This window comes from Xyrauchen texanus, chromosome 7 (assembly GCF_025860055.1).
Source record: "Xyrauchen texanus isolate HMW12.3.18 chromosome 7, RBS_HiC_50CHRs, whole genome shotgun sequence".
Classification (NCBI taxonomy): domain Eukaryota; kingdom Metazoa; phylum Chordata; class Actinopteri; order Cypriniformes; family Catostomidae; genus Xyrauchen; species Xyrauchen texanus.
In genome coordinates this window covers 32,835,757-32,859,679 of record NC_068282.1, presented here as the reverse complement: position 1 = coordinate 32,859,679, position 23,923 = coordinate 32,835,757, and the positions used below count along the sequence as shown (strand labels likewise).

General features: G+C 38.6%; 1 pseudogene; it reads left to right on the top strand.

The window, feature by feature from the left end:
- The first annotated feature begins 634 nt into the window (after positions 1-634).
- LOC127646103 (mitochondrial Rho GTPase 1-A-like) lies at positions 635-23,789 on the top strand (annotated as a pseudogene).
- Positions 23,790-23,923: the final 134 nt, after the last annotated feature.

Sequence of the window (23,923 nt, the reverse complement as noted above, 5' to 3'; positions counted from 1 at the left end):
CAGGAAGTCCAGGATTCAGTTGCAGAGGAAGGTGTCCAGGCTCAGCAGTTTCAGCTTTCCAATCAGGTGCTGAGGAATTATTGTGTTGAATGCTGAGCTGAAGTATATGAACAGCATACGAACGTATGAGTCCTTTTTATCTAGGTGGGTGAGGGCCAGATGGAGAGTGGTGGCAATGGACTCGTCTGTTGAACTGTTTGGCCGATACGTGAACTTAATGTGCCTCATGATGAGCCTCTCAAAGCACTTCATGATGATGGGTGTGAGTGAGATGGGACGGTAGTCGTTGAGGCAGGACACTAAAGACTTATTTGGCATGGGGACGATGGTGGTGGCCTTGAAGCACGTTGGAATGACGGTGCTGCTCAGAGAGATGTTGAAGATGTCTGTAAGAACATCTGCCAGCTGGTCTGCACATCCTCTGAGCACTCTGCCAGCAATGTTGTCTGGTCCAGCAGCCTTCCGTGGGTTGACTCTACATAAAGTTTTCCTCACATCAGCCATGGTAAGACAGAGCAACTGTTCGTTGGGAGGTGGGGTGGTTTTCCTCGCCACCGCGTCGTTCTGTGCTTCAAACCTAGCGTAAAATTCCTTCAGCGCATTTAGAAGTGAGGCATCTTTGTCACAGGCAAAGATGCCTGTGACATCACCTGTAGTCGGTGATGGCCTGGATGCTCTGCCACATGCGCCGCATGTCCACGCTGTCATGGAAGTGACTGTGGATTCTCTGGGCGTGTGCGCGATTTGCCTCTCTAATGGCCCGGGACAGTTTGGCCCTCGCTGTTCTTAGGGCAGTCTCTGGTCCTCAGCAGCGCACGCACCTCCGCATTCATCCACGGCTTTTGGTTGGAGCATGTGGTGATGGTCTTGGAGAAGGTGACATCATCAATGCACTTGCTGATGTAGCTGGTCACTCATGCTGTGTATTCCTCCAAGTTGGTAGAGTCAGAAGATATGTTGCAGCCTCCCTGAACAGTCAGTACACTCAAAACAATCCTGAAGAGCAGAGATGGCTCCTGCTGTCCAGGTTTTCACCTGCTTCAGGAGCGGTTTTGTGCGTCTGATGAGTGGTCTGTATGCTGGAATTAGCATAACAGAGATGTGGTCTGAGAAGCCGAGGTGGGGGCGGGGCTCCGCCCGGTATGCACCTGGGATGTTTGTGTAAACAAGAGCAATTGTGTTCGCCCCTCTCGTTGCAAAGTCCACATACTGATGGAATTTAGGGAGCACTGTCTTGAGATTCACATGGTTGAAATCTCCGGTGACAATAAACAGTCCAATACAGTTCACAGAGCGCTTCCTTAGCGTTAGCGCTGGAGGGAATGTAAACTCTGGTTAGAATAACAGTGGTGAATTCCCGTGGTAAATAAAAAGGTCTGCATCTAACAGTAACAAGCTCCACCAGTGATGAGCAGTAACTAGAGACTAGCATAGAGTTATTGCACCATTCCGTGTTGATGTAAACACACAAGTCACCACTGCGAGTCGTACCGCACAGAGCTGCATTTTGTCGGCACGAAACGAGGTGAGCCCGTCTAGCTGAATATCAAATGAAATCATCCGTGAAATCAAAGACGCGTAGTCTGCTGGAGCCGGATGTAGTCCAGTTTATTGTCCAAAGAGCAAACATTTCAGAGCAGGATAGACGGGAGAGCTGGCCAGCTAGGGTTTGTTTTTAGCCTAGTATGGACCCCCGCCCTCTTGCCGCGCTTTCGCTTCCTCGCACACCGCTTACGACGTCCCCTCCCCCGGGCACCGGCATCAGGCAACACCGAGGACTGGAGGCCTTCACGTAGCAACTACTGTAGGTCATCATGCAGCTTGGCTGTTGCATGAATCTCATATTTTAACAGTGTCTGGAGATGGTGGACACGAACACCGGTTGCTCCGATGTCCATGTGCTGTAAAAGTCTGGCTAAGTAAAATAGAAATCAATATTCATACCATGGTATACCTTGAAACCGGTATACTGCTGCAACCCTAAATACGAGTTTTATTGATATTTGCCTTTTATCATTAGAAATGTTACAGGGAACTGTTGAGGAGAGGCTGATAGAATATGTACTATAGAGGTAAATAAATGAGCGCTCCACATGATACTGGATCTTCTGAAGTTATGCGAGGTTGGTTTATTACATCTGTTTAAGATGAGATATGTACATATTTGAAGATGATGTATGAAAATAGTTTTATTTATGTTTGACATTTTATCATTAGACAAGACAGCTAAAAGTTACAGGGAACTGTTGAGGAAATGTAACAGTGAGCACTTTAACATTATGAGCTCAAACACATCTGCCACGGTTCTGATTTGCGGACCGTTGAAATTACTGTATTGCACTCCGGTCTATTATTGTAGTAACACGATGGCACATAACAACAAAAACCATGACTGGTCGTTTACATGTCTCTGACCCTTCACATGCAAGCAGGCAATTTTTGCCGACATCAAGAAATAAATGGGCCAAACGGGAAAATGTATTTATTAGCCTCTGTGATATATCGGTTGGCCACTTATCAGGATTATTAAATATATTTGCAAAAAATAACTAGATGCAGGTATTATTTGGACTATGTAGTTATACTTTTCTAAATCTAAAGGTCAAGAAGCTCTTGAGTAAAATCATTTATAATTATTGAATGCGTAGAGGTAGCAACGGGAAAAAGAATTTTGCGTATATATATAATTCAGATAATTAAAATGCATTACATTCTTGTGGCAGAAGAGTTAATCATTGATAAGACAATACAAAAAGTGGCTTTAGAATACAATGTATTGTTTACTACCATATTATTGATCATAAGTCAATCACTGGCATACAGTTCACAGCAATCCATTTCACAATTTAATTTGTCAATCAGTTTGAGATTTATTATGAGGGCTCGTCAATTTACACCTGTGTCAGACATTATTTTATAATTTCTTTTATTAATGCTTACAAAACTTTTACATCTAGAGCCAAGAGGTATATTAAAACAACAACAAAAAGGAAAATAAATAAATAAACAGTTTAAATAAAAATATCAAATTGTTTACATATTTCAATACACTTTACAGCTTTCTTGTTACTCAAATTGGAAATTGTTCTTAGGTATTGCCACCATACTTGCATAAATGTAAGTATGGTGGTTATAAACCATTAGTTTTCATTTTTAAATTCAGAGTAAACTTTGCCAAAAAATGCAGAAAACAGCACATTTACGATAAACTGTAATTGTAACGTTAGTAGGAGGAGGCAGACGAGGAGTGCGGATCTAAGTGCGGGTTTTATTTATAAAAGGTGAAAACAAGACAGACAGGAACAAAGGAAACATCCACGATAGGAAAAATGAAACAAAAACATGAAAACATCAAAGGGTACATCAAAGGGTACATGAACAGTGTAAACTGGGCTGAACATCGACATCCAACATCTACAAACAACGATCGACAATGACTGGGGAACAAACAAGGTTTAAATACACAAACACAATAATGACTAAACGAGACACAGGTGAGAACAATGAGTGACTGCTGGCAGTGATGAGGGCAGGGAACTATGGGAAGTGTAGTTTAAAACAGTTGACAAGTGAAACACAGGGCAGACAAAAGTGGATCGTGACATAACCCCCCCTCAAAAGGAGTGGCTTCCAGATGTTCCTGAAAAAAAAAAAGAGAAAACCCACAAAATAAACAAAAACAAAATAGTCCAAGGAGTGAAGGGGGTGGTAGGCAGACCAAGGAGGGCACAAGGGGCAAAATAGACAGTCCAAGGGGGCACAAGGGGCAAACAGGCAGTCCATGGGGGCACAGAGGGCAGGCAGGCGGTCCAAAGAGGCACAGAGGGCAGGCAGGCGGTCCAAGGAGGCACAGAGAGCAGGCAGGCAGTCCATGGAGGCACAGAGGGCAAGCAGGCAGTCCACGAGGGACACAAGACGGGGATGGGTCAGGTGGCCTGGGAGCTGGCCACAGAGCAAGGACAGGTTCAGGTGGCCTGGGAGGTGGCCACAGGACAGGGACAGGTTCAGGAGGCCTGGGAGCTGGCCACAGGGCAAGGACAGGGTCTGGAGGCCTGGGAGTCAACATCGTAGAAGGCTCAGGAGGTGGAACCGAGGGAGGCGGAGCCATGGGAGGTTCTGGAGGCAGAGCCGAGGGAGGCTCGGGAGGCGGAGCTGTGGGAGGCTCGGGAGACCGAGCCGAGGGAGGTTCAGGAGGCGGAGCCCTAGAAGGCTCTGGGATTGAAGTTGTGGAAGACTGGAGGGTCGGAGCCGAGGAAGGCTCGAGAGGCGGAGCCCTGGTAGGCGGAGCCATGGAAGGCTCTGGAGGCGGAGCCATGGGAGGCTCAGGAGGTGGAGCCGAGGAAGGCTCAGCAGGCGGAGCTGAGGGAGGCTCTGTAGGCGGCGTCGCAGAAGGCTCAGGAGGTGGAGCTGAGGGAGGTTCAGGAGGCGGAGCCATGGAAGGCAGAGCCATGGAGGGCTCTGGAGGCAGAGCCGAGGGAGGCTCAGGAGGCGGAGCCGAGGGAGGCGGTGGCGTAGAAGGCTCTGGAGGCAGAGCCGAGGGAGGCTCGGGAAGCGGTGGCTCTGGGACGGTCACGGCTACAGGCGCTGGCTCTGGGACGGTCGAGGCTACAGGCGCTGGCTCACTGACGTTCGAGGCTACAGGCACTGGCTCACTGATGGTCGGGGCTACAGGCACTGGCTCACTGACGGTCGGGGCTACAGGCACTGGCTCACTGACAATCGAAGCTAAAGGCACTGGCTGACTGACGGTCGCAGGCGTGAACTGGGGAGCAGAAGCTTTTCCTCTCCTCCTCCTCCGGGCGGACGAAGCTGGCAGCGCTGGCTCATTGACCAAGGCAGGCGTGGGGGTTGGCTCGCTGGCAGACCGCCGCTGTTCAGCTCTCAAGTAAGTGGAAAAGTAGGCCAGTATTGAGGCCGGTTTTCAGTTTTCAGGGTGTGTGGGTGTGTGAGTGAGTTCTACGACGTAAACTAAAGCCTTTTGGCTTTTTTTTTAACCATATCCCGCCCCACTTCCTGTTTCAGTATGAAATATGTCAAACATGTCATCAAACAGAACTGCACTTGTCATGGCACTTAACTACAACTTTAAGATGTACATTAGCTGAAAATGTACAAGATTAAATTAACATTAATTTAATGAAAACTATTTAGAGTTCAAATAAATGTGACGTTTTTATGTGCGAAGATAACATTTCCATTTTCTGAATTGTTTGTAAATGATTCATCAGTTTGTTAGTTATCAAGCTTTTTGATCAGATATCAAACTGTTATCTTCTTACAGGTTAACTACTTTCCTGGATATGCAGCGCTGTCTGGAATATCTCGGTTACCTTGGTTACTCTATTATTGCTGAGCAGGAGTCTCAGATGTCAGCCATAACAGGTCATTGTAGGACAAACTCTGTATATTAGAATATACAAAGAGTCAATCTTGGACATGTAAGATTGAATTTGATAGATTGACAGATATAATAATAGATTATTAACAGTGGGAAATTGATGTAACTTTTTTTTTGTTAATAATGTTATATTATATAAATTGTTTTTTATATCTTATCAGGGTTCCCACGCATCCTGGAAAACCTGGAATTTTGCAATGCATTTCCCCAGGCACGGAAAAGTAATGAAAAAATACCTAAATGTCTTGGAAAAGTTTTTTTGTTTTGTCACTTACAATGTTTTGTACAAAAACATTGCAATGATAGGGACTTAGGATAGGTGTCAAATACAAATAATTGGTATCGTTTCGTCACTGCCGCCGGCTGTGGTTGACTCATGAACTAACCCCTTTCACGTGCATTCTCTGCTCATCTTTGCTTTTGCCCGAGGCAACAGTTTAAATAATACTGATATAGTGTAAAATATTTTTTCGTTCCAGCATTGTTGTTGTGTTAACTACAAATATGTTTGAGTTGTACATTTTAGACAATGATGATGGTGGGACTGCTGATTTTTTTTATGAATTCACATTATGTGAAAGAATGTTGGATATTTTATTGATCGAAATCCACTTACACGATGGAATCATGAAATCCAAAAATGGCATTAGCTATAAAACATGGAACATTTGGGAATAATATGAATGTTTTAATGCACAATTTATAAAATAAAAATTTCAATCTGTTTTGGTGCGATTATTATACCGCTAAAGGCTGTGATTTAATGAAATAAATATATAATCTGCATGTGCTGCATCCTTCAAATTGAATGTGTGTAGCTGGACACTCAAACACTGAAAACACTGGATCATGACCATCACATGCTCTGTCTTTGTGTAGTAGATGACAGAGATATCTGAAGCACATAAAGACTGTATGTTTATATAATTAAACAAGCTTTTTGGGGTTTAATAATTATTACACTGGATCTTGTAGCAAACTGCTTATCCAGAGGTAAGAGAGTAATGTCAAAACATTATTATTATTAGAAGGTTTATTCGACTAATCGACAATTATTGCAACAAATCATCATTAGCTCTTAACTGATTATTCAGCTTGCACCCTGACTTAAAAGGTTGTATTAACCATGCATACTAACAATAGAGGACAAATCATCTTTTAAAAATGCCTCTAAATGACATTCACTGAATTAAAAGGAAACAATCTTTTTTTTATTATGTCTGATTCAGTAAAGAAATTCACTGCAAAAAAATCCTATTGTTATCAAGTGTTTTTGTCTTGTTTTCCATTTAAAATTGTCTAAAAATCCTTAAAACAAGATACATTTACTTGAGAAGCAACAGATAAGACAACCCTGTCTCCTGTGTTTTCCCTCTCTCGAAGTGAGAGCAGAGCAGAGGCGGCGGCAGCCGATTTTGCCGGGGCTTCAGCCCCTAATGTTTTGAGTGTAGCCCCGAATGTATTTTGAAAAGTTGACTGACAAATATGAGACCAGACAAAAGCCTATGTAAACCCCCGAAATCATAAGTTGCCTTATTTCATTGTGCTTTGGCTTTGCACATACTGCATACAGCCTGTAAAAATAGACATAGGCATAATCTAGCCTATAGAATAAGTTTCTTTGCTGTCGGTAGCCTATGGGCGACTCCGTTTCTTCCTCTCTGTTGAATATGCAGCAGGTAGGGGTGGAGCTTGCACAGTCGTTGACATCAACTAACGTTACTTAGTGGCGAGTTAACAGCAGTTAGCAGGAAAGACAGCAAAAATGAAGCAAATGAGGCTTTGGGGATTTTTCCGAAAGAAGTCAGTGGGTAAGAATTCACATTGGTTTTTGTCCTTAAAGTCTGAAGATCATCATCTAGCTGGCTTTCACCCACAGTAAGCTAAACCTCAAGCCTCCTTGTATAGATTGATGCAACTGGGTAGCTCTTTGTTAGCGTGCCCGCCTCTCACGCTGGAGACCGCGGTTCGAGTCCCATTCGAAGTGTACGTTTCTTGTTTATCAGGTGTTGTTTTAGCTAAGGATAACCAATAAACATTAGCATAAAATGTATGCGTGACTTGTTTTGTGATATTAGTTTGTAGTAAATATACACTTTGATTTGATTAAATGGTTTTGTAGAGTGTAGCAAAGATGAGCAACAGAGTGAGGAGCCAGCAGCAGCAGCTGTGCCAGAATCAGGCATGGAAACTGCTAACAATGAATTAGACACTTTACTTTAGAGAAAATTAAAAGTGAAACTTTTTGTTTATCCCAATGATCCTAATGAAAGGATTCTGACAGATGAATTATTCTCATAGAGATGATGAGAATTATATACAGTTCGATGCCATTGTGTGTCAATTAACTTAGACTAAAGTTATTCATGTATTGCTTTAACTTAGGATCTTATACATAATTTTGACTATTTATGTCAAAAAATATCAATTATTTATATTCAGTATATTTTTACCTCACTTTACTTACTATAATATAACTCTTTTGTGATGACTTTATGGTAATGTGCATGAAAATTCAAGAATCATGATAGATCTTAGGGCAATCCCACTGATCTGCTCTTCCCAATACATTTACTTCAATGGTATTGGTCTACAATTTGAAATATGTAGCACTTGATGAATTAGTTGTTTGTAGCTGATTTGCAATAAGTTATGTGCTGTATCTGTTCTTTTGCATCACAGAGGATGAGTTAGTCGAGGATAGTACTAGAGTGGAAGATTTAGGAACTGTAGAAACAGGCCCAGCAAGAGCAAAACTCAAAGAATACCCTCTCACCAGCTTTGGACTACAGAGAAGTGGTTGCTAGTGTGAAAATAAAATTGTCTGGGCTAACCCCCGATGTCCTTCAATGCTGGAAACGCCTCTGAGTGAGAGCGTTCCACACTGGTGCCGAAACCCGGGAGACAGGGTTGTGATAACTCCACAGGTAACAGGGTTTTTAATATTTATAACACTTTTATGTACAGCACTTTCATTAAGTCTTTCTCGGGAACATGGGGTTCCCTTGTCACTCTCTCCCCCCGCTCTGGAGGTTCTGTGGCTGCTTTTATGCCGCTCTCCCCGTGCTCACTGGAATTAGAGACAGGTGCTAGACATGATTTAGCTCAGGTGCAAGCGCCCTTACTGCTTCCTCTCCCCGACGGGCTCTTGACCACGCCCCCGCTGCCACACACTCGTATGCTGTATATGCATTGAGTCCACTGCCACTCATGCCTGTGTGTTTCCAAGTGTTCGCTCCTGTGGGGAAAGCCACGATGCTCCGTATTGTTGTTGCTGTAATAATTCATGAAGCGTTCCATTCAACTTGGAGAGTATGAATTTCCACCATTCAACTGGGGAAAGTGCAATGGAATGAAACTTCATGTCGTACTTCTAACTTGGAAACTGGTGAGGAAATCTTCAACTCCCATTTCGATGATATGTAGGTGTGTGTTATTTCACTTAGGGCAGGGAGGTTTACAGTCAGTGACAAACATTCACTTTTATTGAATAATATCCATTAACAAATCAAAGTTCTTACATTTAAATGATAATAAAACGTGTTTAATAAGGTTTTGCAGACACAGGTGTTCAAAACACTCTTTGTTTTGATTATCGTAAGGATAGCATTGTAGCATCATATCAGTTTGGTTTCTATGAGACGTATTGACACGTTTGTGTTTAGTTTTCAGGTAAGTGTCACAGAAATACAAATTAAGCGAAAAGTCACATCATGCGTGATCACCATTGATCATTGTTTTCATGATCGATCATTGCTGCCACATCAGAGTACTCGAGAATATTGAATGAGACAATTATGACTTAAATTTCATGCAGCTGTGCATGCTATCACAGATTGTCACTCAAGCCAAGTCCATCGCTGCTGCTGCATCATGCTCTTATAACTAATTGAAACACTTTCTTCACTCTGCACAGTAAGAAAAAAATAGTTTTGTCATGCAATGTCTTCGTTTACCACCAAGTCAAGCGGATATTTCAAGATTCAAATTGCAGCTCCAACTTGAGGCAGCATGTTTTCAGGATGATTCTGTAAAAATATCCTCTTGTGACAGTTTTTAAGCGTACATTTTTAAATCTGCAGCAATATATCAGTGTGCTTTGTCCTGCATCCCGAATGTCATAAGCAGTATTTACGCATTTACCCCTTGCCCTCGTGGGGATACTGGAAACTATTGCAGCTACTTTGGGCGGATTAACTGTATAAATTTAAAAATCCAGGTTAAGTGTAAATGCCTTTTGCTCTGCCCTTCATGTTATTGACAAATGGAGTGCGAACAGACAGCATTTCATTGGCTGTGTACTCTGCGTTTAGGGAGCGCCGGTACTGCTGTACAGAACTAATAATCTAAATTCTTTTAATTCTGAAAACTGTAACTACATTGAACTAACAACTATGAGCTATGAAATAGCGAAAGGAGGCATTAATCAAACATGATCTTGCTTTGGTTTATATTTCCCTGTTGGACGTTTTCACTGTAATAATTACTAGAAAGATTTCCAAAACTCTGATTTTATTGACAAATTCATCCAGATCTGTCAAGAGCCCTTAAAGGGATAGTTCACCCAAAAATGTAAATTCTCTTATCATTTACTCACCCTTATGCCATCCCAGATGTGTATGTGTCTGCCTTTCTTTGGCAGAACACAAATTAAGATTTTTAGTAGAATTTCACAGCTCTTTTATTCCATAAAGTGCAAGTGAATGTGTGCCAACATTTTAAAGCTCAAAAAAGCACACAAGTCAGCATTAAAGTAATCCATAAAACTCCAGTGGTTTAATCCATATCTTCAGAAGCAATGTGATCTGAAAATATTGTGGATGAGAAACAGATCACTTCCACATTCTTCTTCTTCTTGTGTTTTTATTGGTGATTCACATTCTTCTCTGCATATCGCAATATGCTGGGCTGGGAGAAGAACCTCTAGCAAAAAAGTACTTGAATATTGGTCTGTTTCTCACCCACACCTCTCATATCACTTCTGAAGATGTGGATTTAACTACTGGAGTCATATGGATTAATTTTATGCTGCCTGAATTTGCTTTTGGAGCATACAAATTTTGGCACCCATGGATTGTACTGACCTACAGTGCTGAAATATTCTTTTAAAAAACTTAACGTGTGTTCTGCAGAAGAAAGTCACTTGAGTACTCTTTTAATTGGATCATTTCTTACTCCTACTCAAGTAATTATTTAAGTTGGCACTTTTACTTGATTAATTGTACTTTTACTTGAGTAAAGTTTTTGGCAACTCTGCCCACCTCTTGTAATGGTGGCCTTAGGTTTTCTATCCAAACAAACACTAGGATGACGTCACTGTTCTGGAATGAGCAAGGCCAACCCCTGTAACCATAGAAATGTCACACCAATTGCTGTCAATCAAATCTTGACTAGTGATCCATTGGCTGCATCTATTCACTGAAACAGCCAATGCAAATTTTGTAGAGGCCATGGAGCCTTTGATCTGGTTTGATTGACCGCTCCACCTGTGAATTACAGAGAGACTAGAGGGTGGGCACAAACAACGCAGACGTTTCACTGGAATAACGGAGAGCTCAAGACCTTGATGCTGATTAATGAAATTATTTTTATAATCAATATTTTATTAATATTAGACATTTACATTTATGTGATAATGCAAGGAAAGGATGATCAGTAATTTTTTTTTCTCCAAAATTTTTGCTGTTTTGGATAAAATGGTCATCTACTTTCAATCGTGGACATTTACCATGGATTGTATTCTTGAATTTCCTGCCATCATCCGATAGGATCAAAACCAGAACATATAAAAGATAAGTAATACCTCTCACATGTTGCATGTTTTAAAATCCACTCTTTCAGTATTTTAATGCATTTGTGTTTAATTCATTGTAATGATGTCATAAAGTTTGCAAAACAGTGGGCATATTTCGAAGCTAGAAGCATATAGTGAGCATATTTCAGAAGTTTACATACAAGTCAAATATTTTGGGTAGCCTTCCACATGCTTCTCAAGTTACTGGAATTTTGGCCCATTCCTCCAGACAGAACTGGTGTAACGGAGTCAGGTTTGTAGGCTTCCTTACTCGCACACGCTTTTTCAATTCTGCCCACAAATTCGGATTGAGATCAGGGCTTTGTGATGACCACTCCCAATTCCTTGACTTTGTTGTCCTTAAGCAATTTTGCCACAACTTTGGAGGTATGCTTGGGGTTATTGTCCATTTGGAAGACTGATTTGTGACCAAGCTTTAACTTCCTGGCTGATGTCTTGAGATGTTGCATCAATATATCCACATAATTTTCTTTCCTCATGGTGCCATCTATTTTGTGAAGTGCACCAGACCCTCCTGCAGCAAAGCACCCCACAACCTTATGCAGCCACCCCTATGCTTCACGGTTGGGATGGTGTTCTTCGGCTGGCAAGACTCAACCTTTTTCCTCCGAACATAACGATGACCAAAGAGTTACATTTTTGTTTTATCATACCAGAGGACATTTCTCCTAAAAAAAAAATCTTTGTCCCCATGTGCCATTCCTGTGCTTGGGCAAAAAAATTTAATAATGATATCAGATGTATTTTATAAAAATCAGATGGACAGCTGGGACAAGTTTATCTTCTTGCCCGAGGTAAGTTATCTTGCCTTTGAACATGCTAAACTATCCAGTTATTTTACAATTTTAAAGTAAATGCACTTTCTTAAGGGATATACAGCTTTGAAATAAACTAAGCAAAATTACTACTTCATATTGATCTCAGAAATGTGTGAGCAGTAATGTAAAACCACATAATGTATTTGCGATTTCTATGAATTAAGAGATCAGACCACAGAACAATAGAGAAGCGGAACGCCCGACTGTATGCGTGTAGTCTCGCACCATTCTTGAGTAGCTGCTTCTACCAGCATGCGGAACTGACTAGAGCAAAGCATAATGAACTTGATAGGTTTCTTAGCAAGCATACTTGTGAAATGGAGCCAGAAAGTTTGAAATGTGCCAAACAAATACAGTGGTTGAGCATAAAAGAAATAGAATACATTGACAAACAAGCAAAGGTGCCAGACCGTTGCAGCTCAATTAAAGCCCTGACTGAATATATTTGGCTTCAGATGGCAATAAGTATATTTATATTTGAGAGATTGTAGCCTTACCCTCTAGTTTGTTCACTCAACGCCTATGGACAAAATGCTCTCATATTTATATTAGAAGCCACTAATGTGCATAAATAATGATTTATGTGCTTGAGGGTGGATGGAAGTTTCTTAATAAATTTTCTAATGGAATTTAACAAACGTTTAAATGGAATTCTCATTACCGAAACTTTTGTATCATTACCGAAACACAGTAATACCTTAAAGGTTTATACCAATCATTACATATAAACCTTTTTTAAAACTGTTTGGGTTCATCTGAAAAACACAAAAATACAAGGTGTGAAATTGGTAGTTTTTTCATTAATGAGATAATAATTTTTTTAATACAATTTTGTGAGTACTGATTATTTGTTTAGAGCATCTAATAAAGGTTGACATGTAAAGTTAAAATCTATTTTAATTATTTTCAAACTAATCAGCCACTTTGATTTGTGTGTTGCGATAATGAGAATTTTTGAGGACATGCTCCAGAAAATGTCTTCAAAATTGTGTAAAAATAGTAAAATATATAGTGATTTTACTGTTTACAGTGATTTCAGACTTCCATTTTCATGTTCCAAAAGAAACGTAACTAAATCCTTAACTTTCAAAAAACTCTTGTGTGCCCTTGTTGAAATCAGTTTTTCATGAGAATTACCCTGGGCACATAAAATGTCCTGGAAATGTGGGAACCCTAATTATATTCTATATTGTATTATAATAATATTATATAATAGATAATGTTATATAATATGTATATTATAGCATATTTTATTTTATATTAAAAAATATATATATATATTTTCTAGTAATGATATTAGTAATGATCTAGTAATAACATGATATTATAGGGTAACTATGATGTTTTCTTGTAATAAAGAAATATTATATTACAATAACTAGTTAATTATGTTGTTAAAAAATATTTTCTTGAAATAAAAATGTGGCAGACCTTATTCACAGTAGCACAGCCTCGTTGACATTCCTGTCAAAATTAAAGATGGCGCTGCTCTGAATAAGGTCCTTTGCACCACCGTAGCTTCTAATAATATGTCTCATTAATGTTCTTTTCATAGATCACTGAGCCTATTTATGCAGATGCATAGATCAAAACTCAAAGCACAGCACATAAATTGTCATTTCTTGTTTCAATACTCAGTGTGTCATATCATGAACAGAGACTTTATAACCTCCAAGCACTGTAAAGGGGTTTTGTCTTAAATTTAAAGTGCACAATGACACCCCATCACTGTGGTACTGACTGAAATTGGCACATATCGCTAGTGACTCGCGATAAGAACATTGGTCTTCAGAAGAAACAGACGCAGCGGAATGTGTTTTGCTGTAATGTGTTTAGTGGTATTGGAAGTGGCAAAAGTAGCTTCCTGCAGGGTTTTCTTGGCAGAAACCTCATGGTCAGTTACAGTAGAAAACAACCTTTCTAATGTGTCACATAATACATACTATACTGAACACTTCAAATGAGCATGCAGTTTTGGAAAACGAAATAAAAGAAACATGTGTACTTGTTTGTCTTGTGCAGTGTTATATTGCATCACAGTCAAAAGAACAGCCTGCAACATGATTTTGAAACCAGGGCATTTAGTTGTTCTTCTTTTACAGTTTTGATTCATTTGAGTTCTGTCTATCAAAATTCTTAATTTTTATCAAATTTTACAAATGTTGACTTCAGTTCTGACACATGAATGCTTTTTTTTAATTTTTGATGTTTGTTTATTGTCTGTTCTTCACAGTGTCAGAGGGCAATAAGAGAAGAACATAAATCTTATTATGCAATCAGCACTGCACGGGTATGGACAAGACAAGTACTTATTGGTAAATTATTTGTTTGTCTAACAGGATATTGCGCATAAGAGTTTGTATTAGACTGTGGAACTTATTCTGAGTACATTCTCAGTTTGAGAAAACAATCACCAGTTCCTCTGACCATTTTGAAGTGTCAAAATGTCTTTGAGCATAAGCATGCATCTTAAAAATATAAAATACATTTGTAACAAGGTTCAAACATGGGAAAGGAGGAGGCGGGACCCGGCTGAATAATCAAAGTAATATTTTAATAGGAACTTAAACAAAAAGACACAAAAACATAAACGCTCACATGGCAGCTGCATGTGGCTCTCTCTCACACGAACTGCCACATCCTGCTGCACTTATTCCTCTCCTCGACTGATTAGCCCAATTGGGGACTGGGTTTGTGTTGTCACGGCCCCGCCGCCCTCGTCACAAAGTTCAATAGAGCTTTTACTGAAACATTGCTTAAGATAGCATTATATTTGTTGCCATGGGCTATATCCTCATATACCATATATAATAAATTATTTCTTGTCTTCAGCTCCATGAAGTCTTGCCAGAGTTTGATTTTCTGCCTGAGACAGATCTTGCATGTGACATTGTGTGGCTGTAGCCTTTAGCCTCCTTGTTAGAGCACCCGCCTCCCACGCCGGAGACCTAGGTTCGAGTCCCGTACGGAGCGGGTAGAACAAGAGCGTCACACTAAACTAACACTTTATGAAGGTTATTACTTTACACTTTAATGTCACATATTTTTCAGGTCTACAGGAGCAAAACTAATACTTAAAAAGTCTAGTATAAATGGACACATAAGACCAGAATACTCTAACCTGACTACTACTTTGATTATTTTTAATGGCTTTTACCACGCTACAAAGTTAAAGACATTGTTTATTCTTTATCTTAAACTTATAACCAGTTTAATTTGACACATACTGTATTATGCATTTATTGTAATCAGGACTCCCATGGTCATAGAACACCTGCAAATAGCTATACAGTTTTACATTTTGTTTTTCAGGTCTGGAAAAGTCATGGAAAGTTCTATAATGAATATTGATTTTTGTCATTATGTTTTGCTCTACATAAGAGCTATATCTAGCGGAAGAAATATAATTAAATATAGTAAATCTTGTTCATAAGCCATACTTATGTTTCATTTGTGAGTGAATCACTCTTGAGTGAGGGTTTTTTTTACAATATATTTTTTCTAATCTTTCTGAACAATTCATTGGCAAATCGTTCTGAATCAAAATGATTTTTAAAAATCCTTATCCACTTAGCCCAAATGCCTAAAAAAGGTAATGGAAATGTATTAGTTAAAAAGTGTGTTCATAATATTGAATAAAAAATACTACCATTGTGAAATATCTGATTTACATTTGTGTTTTACTTTATTTACCAGCAATACTTTATGGACAGTATGATTCCATGTATGTTGATTGCTGCTAAGTCAGACCTGCCAGAAACAAAACAGCAAAACTGTATGACACCATTGGAATTCTGCCGCAAGCACAAGATGCCTCCACCTCAGTCCTTTACCTGTAACACAGCTGCAGCTCCCAGCAAAGACATTTTCATCAAACTCACCACAATGGCCATGTACCCGTAAGTGTGCTTTCATTATCCACAATATCCACACAAGGACAGCTGAAATTTTACACTTCATGGAATAGTTCACCTAAAAATGAAAATTCTTTCATCATTTACCCTCATGCCATCCCAGATGTATTAATTTATTTCTTCTGCAGAACACAAATTAAGATTTTTACAAAACAAAATTCAGCTCTGTTGGTCTATACAATGCAAGTGAATGGTGACCAGAATTTTGAAGCTCCAAAAAGCACATAAAGACAGCATAAAGGTAATCCTTAAGACTCCCGTGATATTTATCCATGTCTTCTGAAGCAATCTAATCGGTTTTGGGCAATTTAAAAATGTAGCACACATACCCTAATTTACCTTTTATGGTTGTTTGCCAGAAAGAATAAAAAATATAGGTATTTTATAGGTGTTTGTGACTGACAACTTTTAAAATACATCACTTGTCTATGATAATGTAAACACTACATGAATCTGATTTAAAAAATACATAAATTAAAGGGCGACATAAATGTAAATGTAATTACACAAATGAAAAGATGATAAAGTTTTTTCATTATCATAATGGACAATTACGTTTAAATTAGTTTATGTGCAGAGTCTAAATTTCCCTTAATGCCGACTGAGAGATTTATTGTTGTGCATAAAACATGTTCAAATCAATGCAAGAATGCAAAAACAAATCCCTCTAAAAAAGCGGGGTCACTTGGCACAATAGAGGTGGTAGAGCAGTTGTTTGGTACAGGGCCCACATCAGGCTTTAAAGGAATAATTCACACAAAACATTTTATTATCTCATTTAGTCACCCTTATGCCATCCTGCATGTGTATGACTTTCTTTCATCAGCAGAACAAAAATTAAGATTTTTAGAAGAACATTTCAGCTCTTTTGGTCCATACAATGCAAGTGAATGGGTGCCAAAATTTTGAAGTTCCAAAAAATCACATAAATCAGCATAAAAGTAGCCTAATCCATGTGACTCCAGTGGTTAAATTCATGTCTTCTGAAGAGATGTGATCGGTTGGGTGAGAAACAGATCAATATTTAAGTAACATTTTTACAAGAAATTCTCCTACCTGCTCAGTCAATCTCCACTTTAACATTCACTTTCTTCTTATTTTGTTTTTGGTGATTAACATTGTTCATGCATATCGCCATCTACTGGACAGAGTGAAGAATTTCTAGCAAAACATGTGCTTAAATATTTATCTGTTTCTCACCCACACCTATTAGATCACTTCTGAAGACATGGATTTAACCCCTGGAGTCGCATGGATTAGGCTACATTTATGCTGCCTTTATGTACTTTTTGGAGTGTAAAGATTTTGGCATCCATTCACTTGCATTGCATGGACCTACAGAGCTAAAATATTCCTCAGAAAATCTTAATTTGTGTTCTGAAGAAAAAGTCATAGACATCTGGGATGGCATGATGGTGAGTAAATGATAAGAGAATTTTCATCTTTGAGTATTTGAACTATTTCTTTAAGTAGCACATGGGGACCACATTGTCCTCCTTTTGAGATACAATGTTCAACATTGATTTATTTCTTGTATCTTTTAAGCCCTGCAAAAGTTGTGTTCTCATTCTAATGCATGATGCACAATTTGAAGTTTTTGACTGGTGAAATGTTCTACCTGAAGTATTGCTCTACAAAGATTGACACTTTTCTATCAGGCATTAGAAAAAACATGATAAAGGCTAAGCATATATGTATATATATTATAGATTATTTGATCATCTCTACTTTCCTGGTAATTTATTATACAAAATAACACTCTCTACATCAGGGGTCGGTATTAATAAAAACGAACAATATAATAAAAAATATTATTATTAAATGTATTATATTACATTTAGGGTTGTAGAGATTTTCACGGTATGATAACCTTCTCAGAAAATATCACGGTTTCACGGTATACGGTATTACACAATTACTATTATTAGTGAAAACAGAAGGGTTATTTATTTATTTTTGAGAAAACACTTTATTATAATTGAAACTTGAAACCATTTATTTTATTGAAGTATCTGTTACACTTTTAAGAATGATGCGGCATCCACTCTTGGTACATATGCGTTAAAACTCCCTTTTGAAAATAAATAAATAGAAAAAATAAGAAAGCTAACAGAATTGTAATAAACAGAATTAAAAACATGATAAAAAAATATCATGTAACTATAACATGTTATATAACTAAAGCATGTTAATTTACATGTTATCATTGCATGTTCAATGAACTACTTAATGAAAAATAACATCAGCTGTGTGAGCTTTTAAAGTAATGTCCTATGATTATTAGCAGTTAACATATAATGTAGGTGCACGACAGCACTCCCAGACTGCTCCTGTCTGTAAACATCACAAGCAGCCTCAAGAATGGACACAGAGTAGCCGTATAACACTTTTCCTTGAGCAGAATATTGCACTACAGATCGCTAAATTTGTTCAAAGGAGAAAGCGAGACATGCATGGTTGCCAGATTGCACAAAATAAGTATAGGCGGAATATTTCCAATTTGCACAAGTATAAATCTCAAACTTGGGGTGTTTTGTCTCTTATCTGGCAACCCTGAGCATGTTAAATGCTTGTGGAGACGTGTTAGGTCCCAATGCAAGTTAACTGAAATATCCAATGAAAAATAAAAACGCTTTTATGATAAATGAGCTGCGGGCCACATTAAACCATGTCTGCTTTAGCTGTTTGCGAGATTATCATTAAATCTACGTCGGCAGTCCGCAATAGTCTATACCTTGGGCGGCTGCAGAAATATCTTCAATGGGAGAACCATGGCATTGCTCTTTCCCTGCTGTCCGTGACCCAGTCCGAATAGACCAGTTGAGAAACACTGCTTTAACTCACACATACACTCATGTCAGACCCCCTCGCCTTGCTTCTCTCAGACATTTTCTCCGCTGCGCGCACGCGCGTGTCAAGTTGATGACTCTGACAGGCAGACAAGGAATAAAGGAGATGCTCACGCACATGTGTGATTCTCCGTCCGGTTGCATTTTTTCTAAATACCGTAGATAAGCAAATGTACATGGAATGATTACCATCAATTTTCAAACCGTGGTATACCGTGAAACCGCTTTACCGCTGCAACCCTAATTACATTATACTTTTATAGCTTCTCAAGTTATTGAGTAGTTTTCTCGTTTCCTTGTTATTGTTGTTTGATTAATAGCCTTTATATGCCATTGCCTACTAGACAGTGCTCAATACAGTTACATGTACACTTCATGTCCAACATTTGATATGTCCAACAACATACGTTCACTTTCGAGCAAACCGACTACGTTTACATTAATGCTTCATCAAGACTTATTATAAAGTGTATTTGATTGTTTTTGCGCGAACCCACAATAGCGCTCAAACATTAGCGCCTGTCAATCAAACAGCATGCAGCGACTACGTTTACATTAATGCTTCATCAAGACTTATTAAAGTGTATTTGATCGTTTTTGCGCGAACCCACAATGGCGCTCAAACATTAGCGCCTGTCAATCAAACAGCATGCAGCGACAGATGTCAGGAAATAAAAAGTTAATCTTTTATATTTTATCTAGATCAACCATCCAGTGGTTGTCTTGCTATTGCGATCGATGTAATGAACACCCCTGTTCTAGATATAGTAATATAAGATAAGTATAGAAAATTACTCAAAAGTTTATCATCAATATCACGGACATCTCTCTTTTTTCCTCAGATAAACATCAATATTGTTTTATCGCCCAGCCCTATTGATAACATTGCCTTAATCTCTCACATCAAACCCAATAATCTCAGTGATAGATAGCTACATTATAGGCACACAAAATATGAAATTTACCTCGATATGTTGCTTCAAATTAGAGGCAGGATTAATGCTGATATCTGGCTTGAGCAAGTTAAACTTGCTCAGTCAGGCAATTGGCCTTTTTCACTTTGAAAATCCCTTTCAGGTGGAGCTGTGATGTTCAGGTGTTGAACTGTGCTTGAGGCAACCTCCACATCCATAACAGTTGGAGCCCGATCTGCAGCTGCCATTCAAGTTTTTTATGTGTGATTTGATTTGACGGGAGTCATGAGACTCTCCCTAGACAATCATGTTGATAGGTAAAAATAAAATCAGGACAGGAAAGTAGCGAACACAGACGGTGGGAAAATAGCACATTAAAAGTACAGTTACAGCACTTAAAATGTACTCAAGTAAAAGTATACAATTTTTAAACTACTTAAAAAAAGTAAAATTCTTGGGGAAATGTAGTTAATTACAGTAATGTGAGTATTTGTAATTTGTTACTTTACACCCCTGGGGCCAGGTGGTTTACTCAATATAACACTGCCATGGGAGCAACATTTCCAAAACAAAAACTCAGTGTCACACCGCAATCACACTATCTACAGCAGTCCAGTTTGTGTAATCTAAAACATGTGATTATAAATCATGTTTTTACTGTTTCTCCTTCATTGTGTGAGACACAAGAGAGACACTTCACTTTGCATGTACATGGACAGAAACCACAAACCATGTAATCTCTCATTAAAAGAATAGTTTACTCAAAAATGAAAATTCTATCAATAAATCACCTTAATGTCACTTCAAACCAGTATGAATTTCTTTAGCTAACACCAAAAGATTAATTTTTAAAAAGTCTTCACAGGGTTTATTTGCCATAATGGTAAGTGAAATATGACTGGTCTGTCAAGCTCCATGAAACCACAGTAAAAGTGATCAATACGGCTATCTGCATATAAATTATATGGACTATAATCCAAGTCTTCTGAAGCAATGTCTTTGTATTATCATTAATAGTGTGTTTAAATATGGCAGCTACATCGATAACATCCAACCTCATTGGTATTCATTGTGTCTCATGACCAAACGTCATGATGTCATGTTGCACCTTTAATGGTTTAAATTTGAATATTCTCTCAAAACCATTTAATGTCATTTTGATTCTTCCACTTCTTCCTGTTAACTCTGAAGTGTGCTATTTTACAACCTGTTTCTTATTTATAGCTAATTTCTGCCTATTTTCTTTGTATATGTGTGCTGGCAGCCATGCACATCTTCGTTGCATGTGTAGCTGTAACAGGTGCACCTTCTGCCTCTGTCAGAACTTCCTCAACTCTGAGCTTGTGCAGACGGTTCGGACCAAACTCTACACCGTCATCTTCAGCAGGTTCTGAGAATCACTCCTTTTTGATGTCTTTGTCACGTACTGCTAAGATGATAAGAATTATAATTTGGACACATCCGACACACACATACTTTTCAGATATTGCCTACGGCCCTTGATGTATCTAAAAAAAATTATAATAAAAAAACAAATATTTGGGCTAAGACTACAATATAATAAATATATAATTAATATATAAATGGGAATGCTTAGAGCTGCTGCAGTTATAATGATCTGCGGACTGCCAACTCCATTCAGTATTGGGCTGTAGACCTTTGCATGGTCACCAAGCCTTTCATTAAAAATGTTGGGTACTTTAAATTCAGTCTGTATTTGAACTGCCATTATGTTGTTTAAGCACTTTTCTTGGACATCCTACATTCCTCTAGAATTAATTTGATGTTAATCTTCAACATCTGTTTTTATCGTCTTCTGATTTTTAGCTTGTAGTTTCTTATTCTTTCTCACACATGTTTTAAGTTGTGACTGTGATCTGGATACCAAATTCTTTCCTCTTTTAAGCTTATTTTTGCTCTCCATCTGTTATTGAAATATCCTCTTTTCCATTTTCTGGTTAATAGATTTTTGAGTTTTGTAATGTTTTGGTGAAACAGTTAGTGTTAGTATTATTTCCTGCACTCTGTGTCACAACAAACTGTTGTAATACCACTGTTTCTATACCTTGAACATTCTCTTTGTCTACTCATGTTTATATACATTGATCAGCCACAACAAAAACCACCTGCCTAAAATTGTGTACTATAGGTCCCCCTCTTACCACCAAAACAGCACCAACCCGCAACTCCGAATAGCATTCGGAGATACTATTCTTCTCATCACAATTGTACAGAGCAGTTATCTGAGTTACCATAGACTTTTTCAGTTCAAAATAGTGATGGGCATTCTGGCTCTTTTAAGTGAGCCGGCTCTATTGGCTCCCAAACGGCTCGATATGATATGAGCGTGAAGCAATCTTCTGTGTGCGAGTAAGGGCAGCCGGTGGTTTTTCTGGTGCTCTCCTAGGGAAAGATTGTGCCCCCCTAGGGAGTTGATGCCTAAGCAGAATGCGTAGTATGCGTGTAGGGAGCGGTGGTACTGATAATAGAATATTGCACCATATCAAAGAAAAAAAAAATAACAATTTGCAAAACTGCAGCATCCCACAAATTGAAATGTAAAAAAAGAAGGATGCTATTTCACATGTGCATTTAAAGTATACATTTTTAATGTATATAAACAAAGTGCATATAAATGTAACAATTCAAAACAAAATACAATCTGAACAACATAATAAGTTGGCTCCGTCCTTCCTCACACATCTTTGGTTCATTGGTTAACGCTGCATGTCTGATTGACAGGAACAACACTTGAGGCTGTTAGTTTGAGCAGACAGTCACAACGAATGTGTGTGCACTTTAGCACTTAGGCCTATATTATTTTATAATTTTTTTTGTTCTTTGAATTAGTTAATTCTATTCATTTAAATCTTTTGATTATTCATGTATTAATTTTTTAAATATTTGTATTTATAGATCTGGCTCTTCTGATATGCGAGCTGGCTCCCAACGTTCACCTGCAGGTGTCGGCTCTTAGAGCCGACTCGTTCGCGAACGACCCATCACTAGTTCTAAACAGTCTGGCTATTCTCTGTTGACCTCTCTCATCAACAAGGCATATCTGTCCACAGAACCACCGCTCACTGGATGTTTTTGTCACCATTCAGAGTAACTTCTAGAGACTGTTGTGTGTTAAAATCCCAGGAAATCAGCAGTTACAGAAATACTCAAACCAGCCCATCTGGCACCAACAATTATCCATGTGATTATCTAATCATTTTATGGCTGCAGTGCATAAAATCTTGCAAATAGGAGTCAGGCGCTTCAGTTAATGTTCACATCAATCATCAGAATGGGGAAAAACCTGTGATCTCAGTGATTTGGACCATGGCATGATTGTTGGTGCCAGATGAGCTGGTTTGGGTATTTCTGTAACTGCTGATCTGCTGGGATTTTCATGCACAACATTCTCTAGAATTTACACCGAATGGTGTCAAAAACAAAAAAAATCCAGTGAGCAGCGGTTCTCTGGACGGAAATGCCTTGTTTGACGAGAGGGCAACCGAGAATGGACAGACTGGTTTGAACTGACAAAGTCTATGGTAACTCAGATTAGCATCTCAGAACCTGAGATACGGGTTGGCGCTGTTTTGGTGGCACGAGGGGGACCTACACAATATTAGGCAGGTGTTTTTTATGTTGTGGCAGATCAGTGTGTGTGTGTGTGTGTGTGTGTGTATATATATATATACACACACACACACACACTGGAGTATTTTGAATGAAATTAATGATATTTGAATAATATTGAACCATTTTAATTGAAACTCAAGCATCAAGCATCTTCAGTTTGCCAATTTTCAATCATCATCCTCCACCGAACTTGCGTTTTTCAGTTTTACTTGTATATCGCTACAGGACTTTTCAAAGAATATAATCTTAAATTACATTTTTTAGTAGCCACATAGATGTACTGTAAATTAAAGCTAGTTAACATTGATTTAATCTTTTTTGCCTTTCTCTCCAGGCATATTACCCATGCTGACCTGAAGAGCTCTACATTTTGGCTCAGAGTGTTGGAGCCACAATTTGTGCTGTACTTGGCTTTGCAATGTACAGGGCTCTCCTCAGATCTCAATGAGCTAAAACCTAATGTCCCTAGTCATAGCTGTCTCCTGTCTGCAGAGAGAACCAAAAGAAAGAGGGGGAATATTTAATAAAAAAAAAAATCCTGAAGAAACATAGCTGCTATATTTATACTTCTATTTAATTATT